We start from the raw sequence: 19696 nt of genomic DNA, 5'->3' as shown, positions 1-19696 counted from the left end.
TATGTCCCTAAGGTTTGACACAGTATCAAGGGATTCCCTGATGGTAAAGTTTTTCTCCCATCCCTCAAGGGACTTTGCCATTACCTTTTTTATTTATTTATTTATTTTTGCATGGGCGGGCTCTGGGAATCGAACCTGGGTCTCCGGCATGGCAGGCAAGAATTCTGCCACTGAGCCATGGCTGCCCGTCTGCCATTACTTTTTGATTATCTGCTTAATATTTTCTAGAATGTAGGCTTCCTAATCTACATCTATATCTTATTCATTTCAATTTAATACTAAAATGTGGCTAAAAGAATAATGAGTATATGCATTAGGTTGTATGGATATTTTCAAAGCACACTGGCAAAATCAAAATCACTGTGTCACCTTTTATGAGTTTTCTGTGTTTTTCATTTGTTTCATTTTGGTTGAAGGAAAGGGATTAAAAGAATACTCATTTGTTTTTCTGGAAAATGAAGGAACAGTCCCACTTTTTGTCATGATGGCTTGTCAATCCCATAGTGCCAGGGCCAGGCTCATCTGTGGGATGTATTCACAGTATTATTATACTCATTGAGTATTTAACTTTGTATTAAGCACCATGCCCAAAACATTACCTCAACTGTCAAAATGACACCATGAGTTAGGTACCAGTATTCTGTCATGGACCTCAATGGGTCTGAAGCCTGAAGTGCCGAGGGATGCTACTAGGAAATTTTCCTTCACTTACCATGTCTTGGTGCACACATTCAGGAATGTGTTGGTGGTGTAGGCACGCACACAGCCAGAGCTGAAGAACAATCAGGGGTATTAGACCCTCTCCACGAAAAAGGCAAAGGGAGTATCTTACAGCTGGAAACAGCCCCTGACAGGAGTGGTGTCATCACAACTAATGTCCCAAAGTGGAACTTTGGGACCAGGGAGGCAGGACCCTACTAAGGAGCATGCTGTGTAATTTTCAGGTTTATTGAACCTCTGTAGTGTCTGTTGCCATTAAAAAAAACTTTCTTTTTTGTCCAATGAAATTTTTCTATCCATCAGTATTTCATGTGAGAACTATGCAAATCATAATCTCCATTTTACAAACGTAGAAACAACTTAAGAGAGGTCCAGTAAGTTGACAAAACCATTAGGTGGCAAAGCTAGAACCATCTGACCAGAGAGGCCAAGATTTTTATGAAGGGAAGGCACTTAAGGTTCTTTTGGATCCTTGCTTCCTTTTGCTTTTTAAGATTTTGACATTCATTTCCTTGAGGGCAAAGATTTCACTGGATGCACAGCTGTATTCCTCATACTTAACAGAGCTTTAGGTACACAATGGGCACTCAAATTATTGCTAAATGAATTAAAGTCAGTGATAACCACAAGGCCATTTTAGGACATAAAAACTGATGATTCAAGATAGGTTAATTCAAAAAGGAGATATTTCACTGAAGCAGAAATAAGTTCATAGAATTTACAAAGCTTTTTTTAGAATAAATTTTCCATCAAATATTTTTAAAAATATGATCTACATTCTAATGACTGAAACTTAAAAAAGGCTAAAATAATTTTCCTCCAGAGCAATGCTAAATTCATAGCGCATGCCAGTTACAGGAAAAGCAAATAAAACTACAAGGGACACAGTAAAGTTCCTTTTAGCTAGTAACAGGAAAAATAAGCATGCCTACCAGAACTTCACGTAACACAGACATGGCAGTCAAGGCCCTGGAGGGGCAGGTCAAACCTGCTCAAGCCTAGAGAGGCAGATGTTTAATGTGCTTGGTAAGGAGCTTTTTGTATTGCTAAACACATAACATGATCTCTTACACCTTTAACTGAGATATACGACAGCATATTTGAAAAGAAAATGATATGTGGCTATTTATGCGAAGCAGACTCTTCCTTGACCCCTTTGACATTCTCACTCATTCAAGTATGTTCTGAAAAGCAACTATTTAAGTAGGTGCGAGGTGAAGGGATTATTTTCTTGCTTATATATGCAATTACTTTTGTTCCTAATAAATATAGCTCCTAACAGACAACAGCAAACAATTACTCACCACAAATACTTTCTCATTTCTCTATTGTGTGGTATTTTGATTTGTCTGACTCACATGCTATACTCTAAGCTTTTGAGCTTACAAATCTGCTTTGCTCACCATTATATGCCCAGATATATCACAGCATACGGCATATACCAGTAAGGATTTGTGAAATAAGGAAGGAAGGGAAAGAAGGAGGAAGTGAGTGGGGAGGATGATGGAGGAAGGAAGCAAGCCCTCTGCAAGAAGGGTCTTTTGAGAAAAAGTCCTATTTTCCATTTTAGAGAAGACCAGATACTAGACAACAGAACAGGCATACAATTCCTGAATTAAGGACTGGTAATTTAATGAGTTATCCAGCACTCAGCATCACTCTAAAGCAAAACAATTAAAAACAGTCCCCAAATCCCCCACAATTAATCAATTCAAACCACAGCTCCCGTGGAAAAGCAATGCACTATTAAGATCAGATAGAAGTGAAAAGAACCTCTAATAGTCATATTGTCAAGCAATGATGGAAGAAAGTTACTCTGTTTTAGAACAAGTATGTTTGAGAAAACTGAAGAACACTGATATCAGATGAAACCAGATTTAAAAAAATCTCCTCTATTACAAGTTCTTTTCATGCCTATTCACTTCCAATGAGATAAAGCTTATGTGAGTAAAGGATTTCAGGAGAACAAGACAGAAGTGTCTAATAATAATGAATACACAAATGGGCAAATGCATTACTCTCTGTAGCTTCTACTCTCTAATCCTCGTCAAGTAATGAATATGCTCTAAAAGGGCCACTGCTGCAAAAAAGGGGCTAGCTCCTCCTTCCCCAGCAGACTTCTTTCTTGGGTACTTCTTAGGGCTTGGCCCTAGGCCTTTCCGCTCTGGAATGAATGAATGATGGTAGCTGAGACATCTGTGTGAGAGCTTCTGGGACCCCACACACCTTACTGAAAACCACGGTCCCTACAGGCCTCTAAACTTCATCTTTGCATGCTTGTCTCTCCATAAGCTTCTTAAGGGCAGCTCTGCATTTTCAGGTTTCTCATACAGTGGCTCTCACAGCTGAATGCTCCACAATTATTAATAAATAAATTTCTTTCCCTTTGGCCTTTGCCCAAGTTTGCCTACAAACGAAGCAGCAACTTCCTTTCTTCTTTAAACTATAAATTTTAAAGACCAACCAATGGCCCAATTCTCCCACAAAACTCACTACCAAATACATTTTCAACGATGGATTATGTAAATTTCTGTTCCATATTTTCCTGACATTTCCTCTGTTAGCTTTTAGGCTTCACATACGGGCAGGGACAATGATTCGTCTGTAATGTTTACACCAGCAACCAAATAAATAGATCGAATCCTATGGGTCTGTAGGCCAATCACTGTCTCTTCAGGCTCAATTTGTTTTCCAGTCTTGAAAATGCTCATTGCAGGGCAGTTAAAAATTTTTTTTTCTCCTACCATTCATTTATTTAGTCTCTCCACTCCAGCCACATGGACTTCCTTGCTTTCCCCTTAACCCTGCAAGCAAGTTTCTGTTTTTATAGAAGTCTTCATACTTGCGGTTCCTTCTCTCCGGAAATTGCTCTCACCAGGTATCAGGGAGGCTGAATGCCTCACTACCTTCAGCAGTATGCTCAGTTATCACCTCCCAGAGATACCTTCCTAGACTACCCTTTTAAAAACACCAACTCCACACTCTACTACGACTGCTGAGCAGACTTCTTGCCAGTCTTTTTTGGCCTTTACTAAGTATCCATTTTTTTTTTCAATTAATTTATTTTATCATATATATTATATAATATTTACTACAGAAGTTGTAGGTTTACAAAACAATCAAGCACTAAATACAGGATTCCCATATACCAATTTACCCTGAAAACTTGAAATGGCGTGGAACGTTTGTTACAACTGATGATAGCATTAAAAAAAGTAATAGCTGTATTTTTTTAACTGTAGTTACTTCTTAAAGATTATTAAACTTGTACTATAATCTATCATCCATAATTTACATTAGGTATATTTTCCCCATATACTACTATTAACGCCTTGAATTAATACTGCACACTTGTTATAATTCATAAAATAACATTCTTATACTTGTATTATACTATAGTCCGTTGTATACAACAGGGTTCACAGTGCTGTACAGACCTATGCTTTATTTTTTAATTTTTATCCTAATAAAAAAAATCTTAAAGTTTCCCCTTTTAATCACATTCACTTCTATTGTTCAGTGCATTAATGTGCTATCACCACCATCTATTTCCACATTTTTACCATCAACCAAATCAGAAATTCTGTACAAATTAAGCATCAACACCTCATTCTCTAAACCTAATCTATTTCCTGGTAACCTATATTCTAGATTTTAATACTTTGAGGTTGCTTAATATAATTAAGTTCATAACAGTGAGATTATACAATATTTGTCCTTTTGTGTCTGGCTTATTTCATTTAACATAATGTTCTCAAGTTTCATTTACACTGTCACATGCATTAGGACTTCATTCCTTTTGACAGTTGAATAATATTCCATTGCATGTTGTTCTAGTTTGCTAGCTGCTGGAATGCAATATACCAGAAATGGAATGGCTTTTAAAAAGGGGAATTTAATAAGTTGCTAGTTTACAGTTTTAAGGCCAAGAAAATGTCCCAATTAAAACAAGTCTATAGAAATGTCCAATCTAAGGCATCCATGGCAAGATACCTCGGCTCAAGAAGGCTGCTGAAGCTCAGGGTCTCTCTCTCAAGTGAAAAGGCACATTGCGAACAGGGTCAGGGTTTCTCTCATCTGGAAAGGCATGTGGGGAAAATGGCTGTCATCTGCTAGCTTTCTCTCCTGGCTTCCTTTCATGAAGCTCCCCGGGAGGTGTTTTCCTTCTTTGTTTCCAAAGGTCAGTTGCTAGTGGGCATTCTGCTGCTTGTGTTTGTGTCGTTTTGCTCTCTCAGAATCTCCTCCATTTTCCAAAATGTTTCTTCTTTTATAGGATTCCAGAAATTAACCAAGACCCCACCCAATGGGTGGAGACATGCCTCTACCTAATCCAGTTTAGCAAACACTCTGGATTGGGTTACATCTCCAGGGAGATTATGTAATTACAGTATTGAATAGGGATTATTCTGCCTTTTACGAAATGGGATTTTGATTAAAACATGGCTTTTCTAGGGTTTGGCACATATGTATATATCACATTTTGCTTATCTGTTCATCAGTTGATAGACACTTGGGTTGCTTCCATCTTTTGCCATTTGTGAATAATGCTGCTGTGGGCAAATATCTGTTAGAGTCCCTGCTTTTGATTACTTGGCTATATACCTTATAGTGGGATTGCTGGGTATTTTTATACTTAATATTAAGTATTTTTATACTTAGCTTTTTGAGGAACTAGTAAACTGCCTTCCACAGCAGCTGCAACACTTTACATTACAACCAACAAAAGAATGAGTGTTTCTATTTATCAGCATCCTCTCCAACTGTGAAGTTTAGATTTTTTTTCTTTAAATAGCAGCCATTCTAATGCGTGTAAAATGGTATCACGTTGTGGTTTTGATATTCATTCCTCTGATAGCTAATGATATTGAGCACCTTTACATTTGCTTTCTGGTCACTTAAATATCTTCTTTGCCCACTTTTTACTTGGTTTGTCTGCCTTTTGGTTGTTGTATTAGTTTGCTAAGGTGCCAGAATGCAATATATCAGAAATAGAATGACTTTTAAAAAGGAAACTTATTATGTTACAAGTTTACAGTTCTAAGGCCATGAATATGTTCAAATTAAGGCACCAACATGAGGTTACCTTCATTCAAGAAAGAATGATGCCACCTGGAACACCTGTCAGCTGGGAAGGCACATGGCTGGCATCTGCTGATCCCTTGCTCCTGGGCTCTGCTGCTTTCAGCTTCTGTTTCTGTGGAGGTTCCTCACTTGGCTTCTGTGGGGCTTTATTTAATTCCCCTGGGACGCGACTTTGGGTTCTGGCTTGCTTAGCATCTCAGGGGAAGGCATGTGGCGATGTCTGCTGGGCTATGCCCATGTCTAGGCATCTGCTCTCTGTCAGAACTTCAAGCATCTCCAAACATCTGCCTCTTTGTCAGCTCTGAAGCAACTGCTCTCCAAGTGTCTACATCTGTATTTCCAAACGTCTGTGTCCGTATCAGAGTTTTCTCTAAAATGCTTCCCCTTTTAAAGGACTCCAGTAAACCAATCAAGACCTGGCTTGAATAAGAGGAGTCACATCTCCACCTAACCAAAAGGCCACACCCATAATTGGGTGTGCCATATCTTTGTGGAGATGATCTAATCCAAAGGTCACAACCACAACTGGGAGTGCTACATCTTAGTGGAGATTATCTAATCAAAAGGGTCTCTACAATACTGAATCAGAGTTAAAGAACATGGCTTTTTCTGGGGTATACAACACTTTCAAACTGGCACAGTCCTTAATTTGAAGAATTTCATTAAATATTCTGGATAGTAAACCTTTATTGGATATATGGTTTCCAAATATTTTCTACTATTATGTGGACTGTTATTTTACTTTCATGTTAAGGTCCTTTGAGGTAAAAAGTTCTGATATTTGATGAGGTCCCATTTATCCATTTTTTTTCTTTTGTGGCTTGTGTTTTGGGTGCCAAGTCTAAGGAACCATTGCTTAACTCAAGGTCTTGAAGGTGCTTCCCTACATTTCCTGTAGGATTTAGATAGTTCTGGCTCTAATATTTAGGTCTTTGATCCATTTAGAGTTGATTTTTTTATAAGACACAAGGTAGGAGAACTTTTCTCTCTTTTTTTTTTGGTTTTGCAAATATAGATCCAGTTTCCCCAGCATCATTTGCGGTAGAGTATTCTTTCCAATTGGGTGGTCTTTACCCCCTTGTCAAAAAATCAGTAAGCCAAAAATGTAAGGGTTGATTTCTGAGCTCTCAATTTGAATCTATTAGTATATATTTCTGTCCTTGTGCCAGTACCAAGCTATTTTGATTAATGTAGATTGTCGTAAGTTTTAAGATAGGAATGTGTGAGTTCTCCAATCTCATTTTTCTTTTTCAAAATGGCTTTAGCTATTCTGGACCTCTTACCCTTCCTTCCATGAAATTTGATTGGCTTTTTAATTTCTGGAAAGGTTGCTGAAATTTTTATTGGGATAGCATTGAATCTATAAATTACTTTATAGATGTTTAGTATTCCAATCCATGAACACGGAATAGACTTCCATTTACTTCTGTTTTATTTCAGCAAACAATGTTTCGCAGTTTTTTGTCTTTACACCCTTTGTTAGATTTATTCAGACAGTTGATTCTTTTAGTTGCTATTGTCAATAGAATTTTCCTTGATTCATTCTTCTGAATGTTCACTGCTTATGTATATAGACTCTAATGATTTGGGGATGTATTGATATTGTAACTTTCTACTTTGCTGATTTCATTTCAGAATTTTCTGTATATTTTGCATCTTCCCTTCCAATGTGATGCTGTTAATTTCGTTTTCTTACCAAATTGCTCCAGCAAGAACTTTCAGTACAATGCTGTATCACAGACAATGGACATGCTTGTCTTGTTCCTGATCTTCAAGAGAAAGCTTTCATTCTTTCATCATTAAGTAGGATGTTAGCTGTGGGCTTCTCAAATATGCCTTTTATCAGGTTGAGGAAGTTTCCATCTACTCCTAGTGTTCATAGGGTTTCATCAAGAAGGGGTTGAATATAACAAAGGCATTATACCAAAACTAAATGTCAACAAGTGGGGATCAAAGGGAGAGGTATGGATTCTTTGAAGAAGAAAAGGAAATGTCTTCATATAGATTATGGTGGTGAAGGCATGTCTATTTACTTAGATTGGACTGTATGACATGAGAATAAAATTGTTTAAAATGAACAGAAAGAAACAAGTGCTAGAGAAAATGTGGACAAAGAGATGTACCTATTCACTGTTGGCAAGGAAGCTGAGGTGCAGCCTCTCTGGAGGGTAGTGTGGTGGCTCCACAGGAGGCTAGGGATGGGGTTGCCACATGATCTTAAAATCCTATTGTAGATATATACCTGGAGGAACTGAAAGTAGGGACACAAATGGATATTTGCATAGCATACTGGTGATTATGAGGGTAGTGTTTGCAATTTGCAATGGATGGAGGTGACCTAAGGGTACAGTGACTGAGGGAAGGAAGGGGGAACTGTGTTGTACACACACAAAAGACTACTGAGCAGCTGCAAGAAGGAATGAAGTTGTGAGGCACGCAATTACGTGAATGAATCTTAAGGACAATGTGTTGAATGAAATGGCAGAAACAAAATGAGAAATATTATCATGCCTCACTCATATGAACTAATTATAGTACACAAATTTGGAGAACTGAAGTCAAGAACATGGGTTATCAGTTGGGGCCTATTCTAAAGGTTCCTAGATTTTAAGCTCTTACAGAAGTCACATCTACTCAAGTTGTAACTGTTATTTCTAAATGCTGAGATACTGAGCTATTTGTGTACAACCTGGTTGTTCCCTGAAACTTCAGGTATGTATGTGACACCTGAGAACCTAAATGAGAGCAGTGAAGCTATGAAAGTCAGCATTACCACATACAGTAACTGTTAAAAAAGGTGAAAAAGTTATCACACTTCAACTAGAGATATGAATGAAGCTGATCTGGATAGGACTAAGGTAAAAAAAAGGGTAAAGGATGATATCATCCACATTTCAAAACTTCAGCTTCTGTGTGAGACACAAAGGAAGGGATGTTTATTTGGTGCAAAATTTATATTTTGGGTAGCACACTATCTAATTTAACTTGGATGGTCAATTTATTTGAACACTGTAATTACATCGAATCTTGAATGGGGTGTGAGATCTTGGTTTGTACAGGTTAGTGTGATGCCCAGATATTTCCCAAAGTAATTTGGGTAGAGAATAAAAAAGTACTTGTAAAGTCCTGTTCAGGGACTGGGGAGAATGGAGGAAATATCCAACCTCCCCATCTGGGGAATCTTGATATTCTCACGAGAAGGGGGACAACCAATTAAATAGGCTGAACCCTCAATCTTGGGGCTTGCCCCTATGAAACTAATTCCTGCAAAAGAGAAGCTAAACCTACTTATAATTATGCCAAGAGTCAACCCCAGAGAATCTCTTTTGTTGCTCAGATGTGGCCTCTCTCTATAAGACAACATGGCAGATGAACTCACTGCCCTCCCTCCTTTGTGGGTCATGACTCCCAGGGGCGTAAATCTCTCTGGCAACGTGGGACATGACTTTCACGGAGAAGCTTGGACCCAGCATCATGGGATTAAAAAAACCTTCTTTACCAAAAGGTAGAAGAGAGAAATGAGACAAAATAAAGTTTCAATGGCTGAGAGATTTCAAACAGTCGAGAAGTTATCATGGAGGTTATTTTTATGAAATATATAGATATTCCTTTTTGTTTGTGATGTATTGCAGTGGCTAGTGGGAAGTACAAGAAACTGTTGAAATGTGTTCCAGTAGCCTTGATTTTTAATTCTATATTAACTATATGGCTCTTACAATGTGATCATGTGATTGTGAAACCCTTGTGGCCGACACTCCCTTTATCCAGGGTATGGAAAGATGAGTTAAAAAAAAAGGACAATAAATAAATAAATAATGGAGGGAGACAAGGAGTAAAACAAATGGGTAGAATGCAAAAGTAGTCAATGAGAGGGAGGGGTAAGGGGTATGAGATGTATGGGTTTTTTCTTTAGTCTTTTTATTTCTTTTTCTTTAGTGATGCACATGTTCTAAAAACAATCATGATGATGAAAACACAAATATGTGATGCTATTGTGAGCCACTGATTGTACACCATGTATGGACTGTATGGTGCATAAAGATATCTCAATAAAAGTATTTTTTTTAAAGAACAGTTCAAGACCAGATGGCTTCACAAGTGAATTCTACCAAACATTCCAAGAAAACTTTATTCTGCCCAAACTCTCCCAGAAAGTTGAAAAGGAGGGAACACTACCTAATTCATTCTATGAAGCCAACATCATCCTTGAACCAAGGACAGATAAAGATACCACTGTGAAGAAAACTGCACACCCATTTTTTCTTATGCATATAAATGTTAAAAACTTTACAAAATATAGGAAACCTAACTCGATAACATTAAAAGAATCACATACCATGATCAAGGAGATTCTATCCCTGGTATGCTGGGCTGATTCAATTTAAGAATATCAATTAAAATAATACACCATATTAAGACCATGATGGATTAAAACTACATGATCATCTCAATTAATGTAGAAAAGGCATTTGTCAAAATCCAGTACCCTTTCTTTAAATATTTTTTATTGAGCTATCTTTACACACATACAGCCCATATATAGTTATGCAATCAGTGGCTCATAGTATCATCACAAAGTTCTTTATTCACCACCATGATTATTTTTAGAGCATTTGCATCACTCCAAAAAAAGAAATAAAAAGAAAAAGCTCATATATTCCATACCCCTTACCCCTCCTTCTCAGTGACCACTAGTATTTCAATCTACCCAATTTCTTCCCCTTTATCCCCCCCCCACCAATTATTTACTTGTTTATTATCCTTATTTTTTTTTACTCATCTGTCCATACCTTGGATAAAGGGAGCATTGGACACACTTTCACAATCACGCACATCGTAAAAGCAGGGAGATTTATGCCCATGGGAGTCATATCCCAAGTAGGAGGGAGGGTAGTGAGTTCAGCTGCAAAGTTGGCTTAGAGAGAGAGAGGTCTTGGGCTGTTCTTGATGAAGGGTTTTTAATTATGATTCAATCTCTTTACTAGTAATTGGATTGAGGTCCACTTCTTTTTGAGATAGGGTAGTTTGCATGTTTTTTTAAGAAATTTTTCCATTTTATTTAGGTTATCTAATTTATTGTTCATAGTCTGTCCTTAACAGTCCTTTTTATTTCAGGGAAGCTAGTAGTAATATTCCCCTTTTCATTTCGGATTTTTATAATTTTCATCTTCTCCACGGGGAACTATCAAACTATTTCCACAGTGGCTGCACCATTTTACATTCCTACCAGCAATGTACATTCGCCACACCCTCTCAAAAACTTGTAGTCTCTGGTTTTTTTTAATACTTGCCATTATAGTGGGTGTGAAATGTATCTCATTGTCGTTTTGATTTCCATTTCCCTAATAGCTGTAATGTTAAGCATCTTTTTCTGTGCTTTTTACCATTTGTATTTCCTCTTTGAAAAACATCTTTGCCAATTTCTAAATTGAGTTGTTTGTCTTTTTACTGTTGAGTTGTTGGATTTCTTAATATATTCCGAGTCTTAAATTCTTATCAGATATTTTATTTCCAAATATCTTCTCCTAGTGACTGGGCTGTCTTTTCGCTTTCATGAGAAATTCCTTTCATGCACAAAAGTTTTAATTATGAGGATGTCCTATTTATTTTTTCTTTTGTTGCTTGTGCCGTGGGCATAGAGTTTAAGAAACCATTGTTCAATGCAAGATCCCCAAAATGATTCCCTGAGTTATTATCTAGGAGTTTTATAACCCTGGTTCTTTTTAAATTTGTAACATTTTTAAAGTTTGGTATGGGTTACAGTTTCATGATTTTTCGTTTTTTTCTTGTAGCTGTTCCAAGACACTGGAGACCAACAGAAATATCAATATAATAATTCAGCAGTCATACTCATTTCTTAAATCCTATCTTCTCTGTTATACTCCTCCTCCTCTTTAAATAACATATATACATAAAAGCAATAAATTTCAAAGTAATTGCAACAATTAGCAGCAGAACAGATTTCAGAATTTGGTATGGGTTACAATTCCACAATTTTAAGTTTTTATTTTTAGCTGTATAGACCTGGTTCTTATATCTAGGTCTCTGATACATTTTGAGTTAATTTTTCAATATGGTATAACATAGGGGGTGTTTTTCTTTTGTATACGATAGCTAGTTCTTCCAATGCCATTTGTTGAAGAGACTATTCTTACTCAGTTGAGTGGACGTGGCAGCCTTGTTAAAAATCAATTGACCAGGAAGATGGCGGAATAGGACAGGTTGAATTCATTCCTGCTCCAAAGAACAGCTAGAGAAGGGACAGGAAGGCAACTGAGATGGCGATCACAGGGTGTAATTGACCAATGAGGGTCTCCTACACCACATAGGGAGGCCCTAGTTGCAAAAGCTGAAGAACTGAGAAGCAGAGAACCAGAGACTCTGGCTGGGGCAAACAGCCAAACATGTCCCAATTTAAATGGAGCTGGAGCCCTCAGGGGTGCACAGATGGGGAGACAGGGACTAGGAAGTTAGCCAAGTCATGTTCCTTGAATGTACTACGCTCCCCGTGCAGCCCCATGACCTGTGATTCACCCCACATACCTGACTACCTACCCCATGCTTCATGCATGCCCACCCTACACATACCAGTCCCACCACCCCCACCCTGCACATACCCGCCCCCACACCCCCAGCCCAAGCACACACACGCCTGCCCCAGCCCAGCCCACCTTCCTGAGCAAGCAGTCTCACCCTGCTCCTTCCGAGACCCATCTCCTCCTCCCTACTCCCTGTAGGAGGCTGCCAGTGCATAAAGGCTACAGGTACTTACCTTTATACTCAGGCTACATTCACTGTCAGCCCATACAGTTGGCCAATCCTGCCCTGCCCCCATTGAGCTCTACAGATGTGTACATCAGTTTACGTCTCTCCCAGACCCATGCAAACACATCGCCCACAGTCATGTCCCCCAGCTCTGTGCAAGTGCTGATTTGCACAGCCAAGCCACATTCGCCCCTAGCCCACACAGGTGCAACCCCAGCCCATTGACCCTGAGCTCTGCACATGGCCCCACAAAGGTCCAGTTCCCTAGACCAGCACACATCAAGGCCATGACCCCCAGACCTGTGTACCCACACAGCCACATCCTCCCTGATGCTGGGAGTCCATGCATTCATGCACTGACTTCTTTACCTCAAGGCATCACACCATTGTTGTACCCTGCCCTGCACCCCACATCCTGCTCCACATCCATCCTGCAAATACAGAGCTTTAGACTACTGAAGGACATCAACTTCGAAACTAAACCAATCAAGATATGTACATGCAGTGAAGACAACAGAAGATCACTAAGTATATCATGATGCAGAGAGATATAGCTCAGCTTAAAGACCAAATTAAAACACCAGAGTAGACACAGACTTTGGAATAATTAATCAAAGATGTTGGTATAACTCTACTAAATAAAGTAAATGGGATGGCTAATGACATAAAGGAGATCAAGAACACACAAAGAGGATTTTGAAAGAATAAACAGAAAAATAGCAGAGATCACAGTAAAGATGCTGTATATCAAATAAAAAAATACTAGTGACACACAACAGCAGATTGAAGAGGCAGAAGAAAGATAAGTGAACTAGAGTACAGGATAACTGATTTGAACACACAAAAGAGCAAATGGCAATAAAGATGGAAAAATCTGAATGGGATCTAAGGGAAATGATGGACAAAACAAATATAAGAATCACTGGTATCCCAGAAAGAGAAAAGAACAGTAAAGGGCTAGGAAGATTAGTTGAGGATATGAAGGGGGAAAACTTTCCAACCCTTATAAAGGACATAAATACGCAAGTCAAAGAAGCTCAACGAACTCCAAACTGAATAAATCCAAATAGGCCTAATCCAAAACACATAGTAATTAGCCTGTCAAATGTTGAAGAGAAGTAGAAAATCCTGAAAGTGGCAACAGAAAAACAACCTACTACATCCAAGAGAAATCACATAAGGCTGAGTTCAGACTATTTAACTGGCACTATGAAGGTGGAAAGGCAGTGGTATGATATATTTAAGATCCTGAAAGAGAAAGACTTCCAGCCAAGGATTCTGTACCCAGCCAAACTATCCTTCAAAACTGAGAGAGAGATTATAATTTTCACAGACAAACAAATTGTGAAAGACTGTGTCAACAAGAGACCGGCCCTGAAAGAAATACTAAAGGGAGTTCTGCCAGGAGAGGCAGAGGCAAAAACAAAAGACAGGAGAGGGAGGTCTAAAGGAGGGCACAGAATTGAAGAGTACCAGTAAGGGGAACTTAAAGGATAACAAGAGAAAGAAGGAAAAGAATATACAGATCCAACAAATAAAATTGAAAGGATAAGATGGTGGACTCAAGTAACACCTTTTCAGTACTAACTTTGATTGTTAACAGGCTAAACTTACCAATTAAAAGATTGAGATTGCAGAATGGATTAAGAAATACAATCCAGCTACATGTTGCTCAAGAGAGACTCATCTTAGACACAAAGATACAAATAGATTGCAAGTGAAAGGATGGAAAAAAAGATGTTCCACCCAAGTTGTAACCAAAAGAAAGCAAGAGTAGTTAGTTGTTACTAATACTGGACAAAATAGACTTTAAATGTAAAGACATCATAAGAGACAAAGAAGGACACTATATACTAATAAAAGGGACAATTCACCAAGAACAAATAACAATCATAAATGTTTATGCTTCCAAGCAAGGAGCTCCAAAGTACATGAGACAGACATTGGCAAAACTGAAGGAGCGATAGCTGTTTCAACAATAATAGTAGGGGACTTAAGTACACTATTCTCCTCTATAGACAGAACAGTCAGAGAGAGGATCAACAAGGAAATAAAGGACTTGATAAATGAATTAGATGTAACACACATATATAGGTCATCACACCCCAAACCACCAGGATATATATTCTCCTTTAGTGGTCATGGAACATTCTCTAGGATAGACCATATGCTGGGGCATAAAACAGGTCTGTATGAATTTAAAAACATTGCAATTATTCAGAGGACAGTCTCTGATCACAATGGAAAGACGCTGGATATCAATAGCCACCAAAGAACAAGAACTTTCACAATAAATGGAGATTAAATAACCCCCTCTTAAACAACAAGTGGTCAAAGAAGAAACTGCTAAAGAAATCAGTAGCTATCTGGAGACGAATGAAAATGAGAACATAACATATCAGAACTTAAGGGATGTGGCAAAAATTGTGCTGAGAGGGAAATTTATTGCCCTAAATGTGTACATTAAAAAACAAGATTAGGCAAAAATAGAGGATTTAACTGCTCACATAGAGGAATTTGAGAAAGAACAGCAAACTAACCCCAAAGCAAACAGAAGAAGAGAAATAACAAATGTTGAAGGAGAGTTAAATGAATGGGAAAACAAAAGAACAACAGAAAGAATCAGTAAAACCAAAAGTTGGTTCTTTGGGCGGGCCGCGGTGGCTCAGCGGGCAAAGTGCTTGCCTGCCATGCCGGAGGACCTCGGTTCGATTCCCGGCCCCAGCCCATGTAAAAAACAAACAAACAAACAAAATACAATAAAACAAGAAAATGTTTAAAGATGTTTCCCTTTCTTCCTTCCTTCCTTCCTTCTCTCTGTCTTTCCTTCCCTTCCTCCCTCTTTCTAAAAAAAAAAAAAAAAAAAAAAAAAAAAAAGTTGGTTCTTTGAGAAAATCAACAAAATTGATGGGCGACTACCAAGACTGAAAAAGAAAAAAAGAGACAGAATGCAAATTTCAAAAATCAGAAAATGAGAAGGGGGTCATTACCACAGACCCAGAAGATATAAAAGAAATCATAAGAGGATACTATGAACAACTATATGCCAACAAATTAGACAACTCAGATGAAATGAACAAATTTCTGGAAACATGCAAATAAGCTACACTGACTCAGGAAGACATAGAAGACCTCAACAAACCAATAAGAAGTAAAGAGTTACAAACAATCATAAAAAATCTTCCTAAAAAGAAAAGCCAAGGGCCCAATGGCTTCACAGGGGAATTTTATTAAACATTCCAAAAAGAAGTAACACTAATCTTGCTCAAATTTTTCCAAAAAATTGAGGAAAGAGGAACACTACCTAACTCATTTTATGAAGCTAACATCATTTAAACACCCAAACTGGGTAAAAATGCCATAATAAAAGAAAACTATAGGCCCATCTCCCTAATGAACATAGACATAATAATTCTCAACAAAATACTAGCATATTGAATCCAACAACACATTAAAAGAATTCTACACCATGGCCAAGTAGGGGTTATACCAGGAATGCAAGGATGGTGCAACCCAAGAAAAACAATTAATGTAATACAGCATATTAACAAATTCGAAGGGACAAATAATATGATCATCTTGATTGTCACTGAAAAAAGCATTCGACAAAATTTACCATCCTATTCTGATAAAAACACTTCAAAATATAGGAATCAAAGGCAACCTCCTCAATATGATGAAGGGCATATATGAAAAACTGACAGCCAGCAGCATACTCAATAGTGAAAGGATATCAATACCAAAGGAATGAAAGAGGACTCTGACCTCACACCCTATACAAGAATTAACTCAAAGTAGATCAAACACCTAAACAGAAGAACTAGTACCATAAAGTTTCTGGAAGAAAATGTAGGGAAATATTTTCAAGACCTAGTAATAGGAGCTAGCTTAAACTTTACACCCAAAGCACAAGCAACAAAAGAAAAAATAGATAAATGGGAACTCCTCAAAATCAAATGCTTTTGCACCTCAAAAAAACTATCAAAAAGATGAAGGGCAGCCAACTCAATGGGAGAAAGATTTAAAAATCACACATCAGATAAAGGTTTGATATCCTGTATACATAAACAAATCATACAACTCATCAACAAAAGAACAAACAACCCTTAGGACAGACCAAAGCCTTTAACAGACTTTGATGAGATTTTTTGTTTCTGATTTTGTATTGTATTTGTATTGTTACTGAAATGGTCTAAGGTTTTCTGATATTGTGATGGAATGACTATATTCTATATTTGGAAAGAACATGTCTTTTTGGAGTCCAAAGGGTGAAATGTGATGGTTTGAATTTGTGGACCCCAGAAAACCCATGTCCTTTAATTCTCATTCAGTATTGCTGGGTGGGAGTTTTTAAATTATCCATGCAGATGTAACCCACCTAATTGTGGGTGGTAACTTTTGATTAGATGAATTCCATGGAGGTCTGTTTCCACCCACTCAAGGTGGGGTTGCTTACTGGAGTGCTTTAAGAGGGAACCATTTTGGAAAGAGCTACAGAACTCTCAGCCAGAGACCTTCAGAGATGAAAAAGGAAAATGCCCCTGGGAAGCATCATGAAACAAGAAGCCTGGAGAGAAAGCTAGTAGATGCTGCCATGCTCACCACATGCCTTTCCAGCTGAGAGAGAAATCCTGAATGTCATAGGCCTTCTTGAACCAAGGTATCTCTCCCTCAATACCTTAGATAGGACATTTCTATAGTCTTGCTTTAGTTAGGACATTTTCATGGCCTTAGAACTGTTGTTTTGCAACTTAGTAAATTCTCCCTTTTAAAAGCTGTTCTGGACTTCGGATTCTGGCCGTGTGGTTCCGTTTCACTCAGTGTCTTTTTTTGCGGGTGAGAAGATGGCAGCAGGGCCGCCCAAATCGGTGCTGTTTGTATGTCTGGGTAACATTTGTCGGTCACCCATTGCAGAAGCAGTTTTCAGAAAACTTGTAACTGATCAAAATATTTCAGATAACTGGAGGATAGACAGTGCCGCAACATCCACTTATGAGCTAGGAAACCCTCCTGATTATGGAGGGCAAAATTGCATGAAGAAGCATGATATTCCAATGAATCACGCTGCCCGGCAGATTACCAAAGAAGACTTTACCACATTTGATTATATACTGTGTATGGATGAAAGCAATCTGAGAGATTTGAATAGAAAAGGTAGTAAAGTTAAAAACTGCAAAGTAAAAATTGAACTACTGGGGAGCTATGATCCACAAAAGCAACTTATTATTGAAGATCCCTATTATGGGAATGAATTGGGCTTTGAGAATGTGTACCAGCAGTGTGTTAGGTGCTGCAAAGCATTTTTGGAGAAGTCAGAATAAAGCTGCAGCTGTTCATTGCTGAAGGCCAACAATGATTAACATCTTACAGTGATGTTCTAGATTTTTCAGTGTGTTAAAAATGTAATGTTTCATAGCTCAAGACCACAACTTTTGTTTCAATTGACTCGTTTATCTTAAAAAATAATTGTAGCTGGAAATCAGTGTGTTTGCAGAAGAATTAATAAAATTCTCTGATTGAGCTTACGGGGTACATTAAATGTTCTTAAACAAATGGGACCTCTTCTCTTGCCCCGATTACAAAAATAGTGAAACAAACAAAATAAAAAAAGTAGGACAAACAAAAAAGTAGAACCACAAAATACAATGTTTTGTGTGTTTTGTAACAATCGTTTCTTTTCAGTGTTTAACCTCAAGATACTATCCATGGACAACTAGCCTTCTAATATGCTTAATTATGATCTTAGTAAATAATTAAACATTACTTTCAGGCCCAAGTCAATATTTGAGCCCATTGAGACTTTTAAATAATCTACCTCTTTAATAAGACGATACGTATAACTTGATGGACAAATGTCTTCTCTTTACCTATACTACCTCTTTTCTCTTACCCCAGGGCCTTTTATTGAATTACATACTACCCTAGTTATGGGTTTTCACAATCTTGATAGTATTTTGATTCACACATACCCTGAGTGCACATTTGTATGTTAAAAGGAGAGGAATAGAATAATTTATGGTATAAATCTTAAGCATTAGTCTTAATTTTTCTTTATCTAGTTTATTTCATGAGGAAATCAACTTTTTGCTCCCATTTGGACCACGTTACCTCTGAAAATTTAATCTTATCCAGAAAGGACACTGTATACTGTTTCATCATACGCTCACTTTGACAAATGTGTCTGCTTTATGTGCACATATAACCCAAATGTCAAATATTATATATTGGCTTATATGGGAAAAAAATAGTTTAAAAAGCTAGAAAAAGAGAAATCTATTATGTTGAAGTCCTTAAATATGTGTCATGTTCTTTTATCAGTGTTTCATTTATAGGTAATTACTATGTACTTTGAGAGAACTGTATTTGACTATATAGCAGAAAAGGTTGTTTTCAAAATAAACTGGGGAGTATAAAAATACAATTGAGATATAAAAAAAAAAAAAAAGCTGTTCTGTATCTGGTATATCACATTCTGGCAGCTAGCAAACTAGAACAGGTGCCAAAATCCTCTTTGATGGCTTCTCAAATCTATGCTTTCCTGGGCTGCCCAGGAAATGTAGCCTTTCAGGTAACTGTCCCCCAGAGCTCTGAGAAAGCACTGACTCTCCACCACTTCTACCCCAATGAGAGGCAGGGTTGAAACAGTGGCTGCTGCTGCCTTTGTCCAGGATGGTTTGAAACACTAGCTCAGAGCTGTCTGGGACCCAGTGATCCAAATTTACTAATCAACAAGTATACCTCTGTTCTTGGAGAAGAGGGTTTTTACAATTTCTGTCCCCAGTGAGCTAGCCAGGGAGTGGGCCCCCAAGGTGGCCCATTGTGAGAATGGGGGATGGGTACCAGTAGCTGCCCCACGGAGAGAGCAACTCACTTTTCTTTAACGTAGTTTATCAGCCTCTTCCACCTGCGCTTCACTATATAGTGTTCTTTTGGCCTCTGGAAGGCCTCTGGAGCCCCCAAACAATTGCTTCAGACAGTTTCTGCCCATCTGATAGCTGTTTTGATGGGAGGCCTGAGTTCTGGAGCTTCCTATACTGTCATCTTCCCCAGAGGTTCTCAGACAGTTTTTAATATCAATGCTATTTTAAACATAATTATGGTATCCACATATAATCTCTTAACTTCTGTG

The 19696-nt window shown here is 37.9% G+C and overlaps 1 protein-coding gene and 1 pseudogene across 7 annotated transcripts in view; one reads left to right on the top strand and one right to left on the bottom strand.

The window, feature by feature from the left end:
* Window positions 1-19696, bottom strand: part of TULP4 (TUB like protein 4) — a 422942-nt gene that overhangs the window by 85121 nt on the left and 318125 nt on the right. The gene's annotated exons all lie outside the window — the stretch shown is intronic.
* Window positions 17358-18036, top strand: LOC143674068 (low molecular weight phosphotyrosine protein phosphatase pseudogene; annotated as a pseudogene).

Source organism: Tamandua tetradactyla, chromosome 2 (genome assembly GCF_023851605.1).
Source record: "Tamandua tetradactyla isolate mTamTet1 chromosome 2, mTamTet1.pri, whole genome shotgun sequence".
In the NCBI taxonomy this organism is placed as follows: Eukaryota; Metazoa; Chordata; class Mammalia; order Pilosa; family Myrmecophagidae; genus Tamandua; species Tamandua tetradactyla.
The sequence above is the reverse complement of the archived record's forward strand: the minus strand, read 5'-3'. Positions and strand labels throughout refer to the sequence as shown.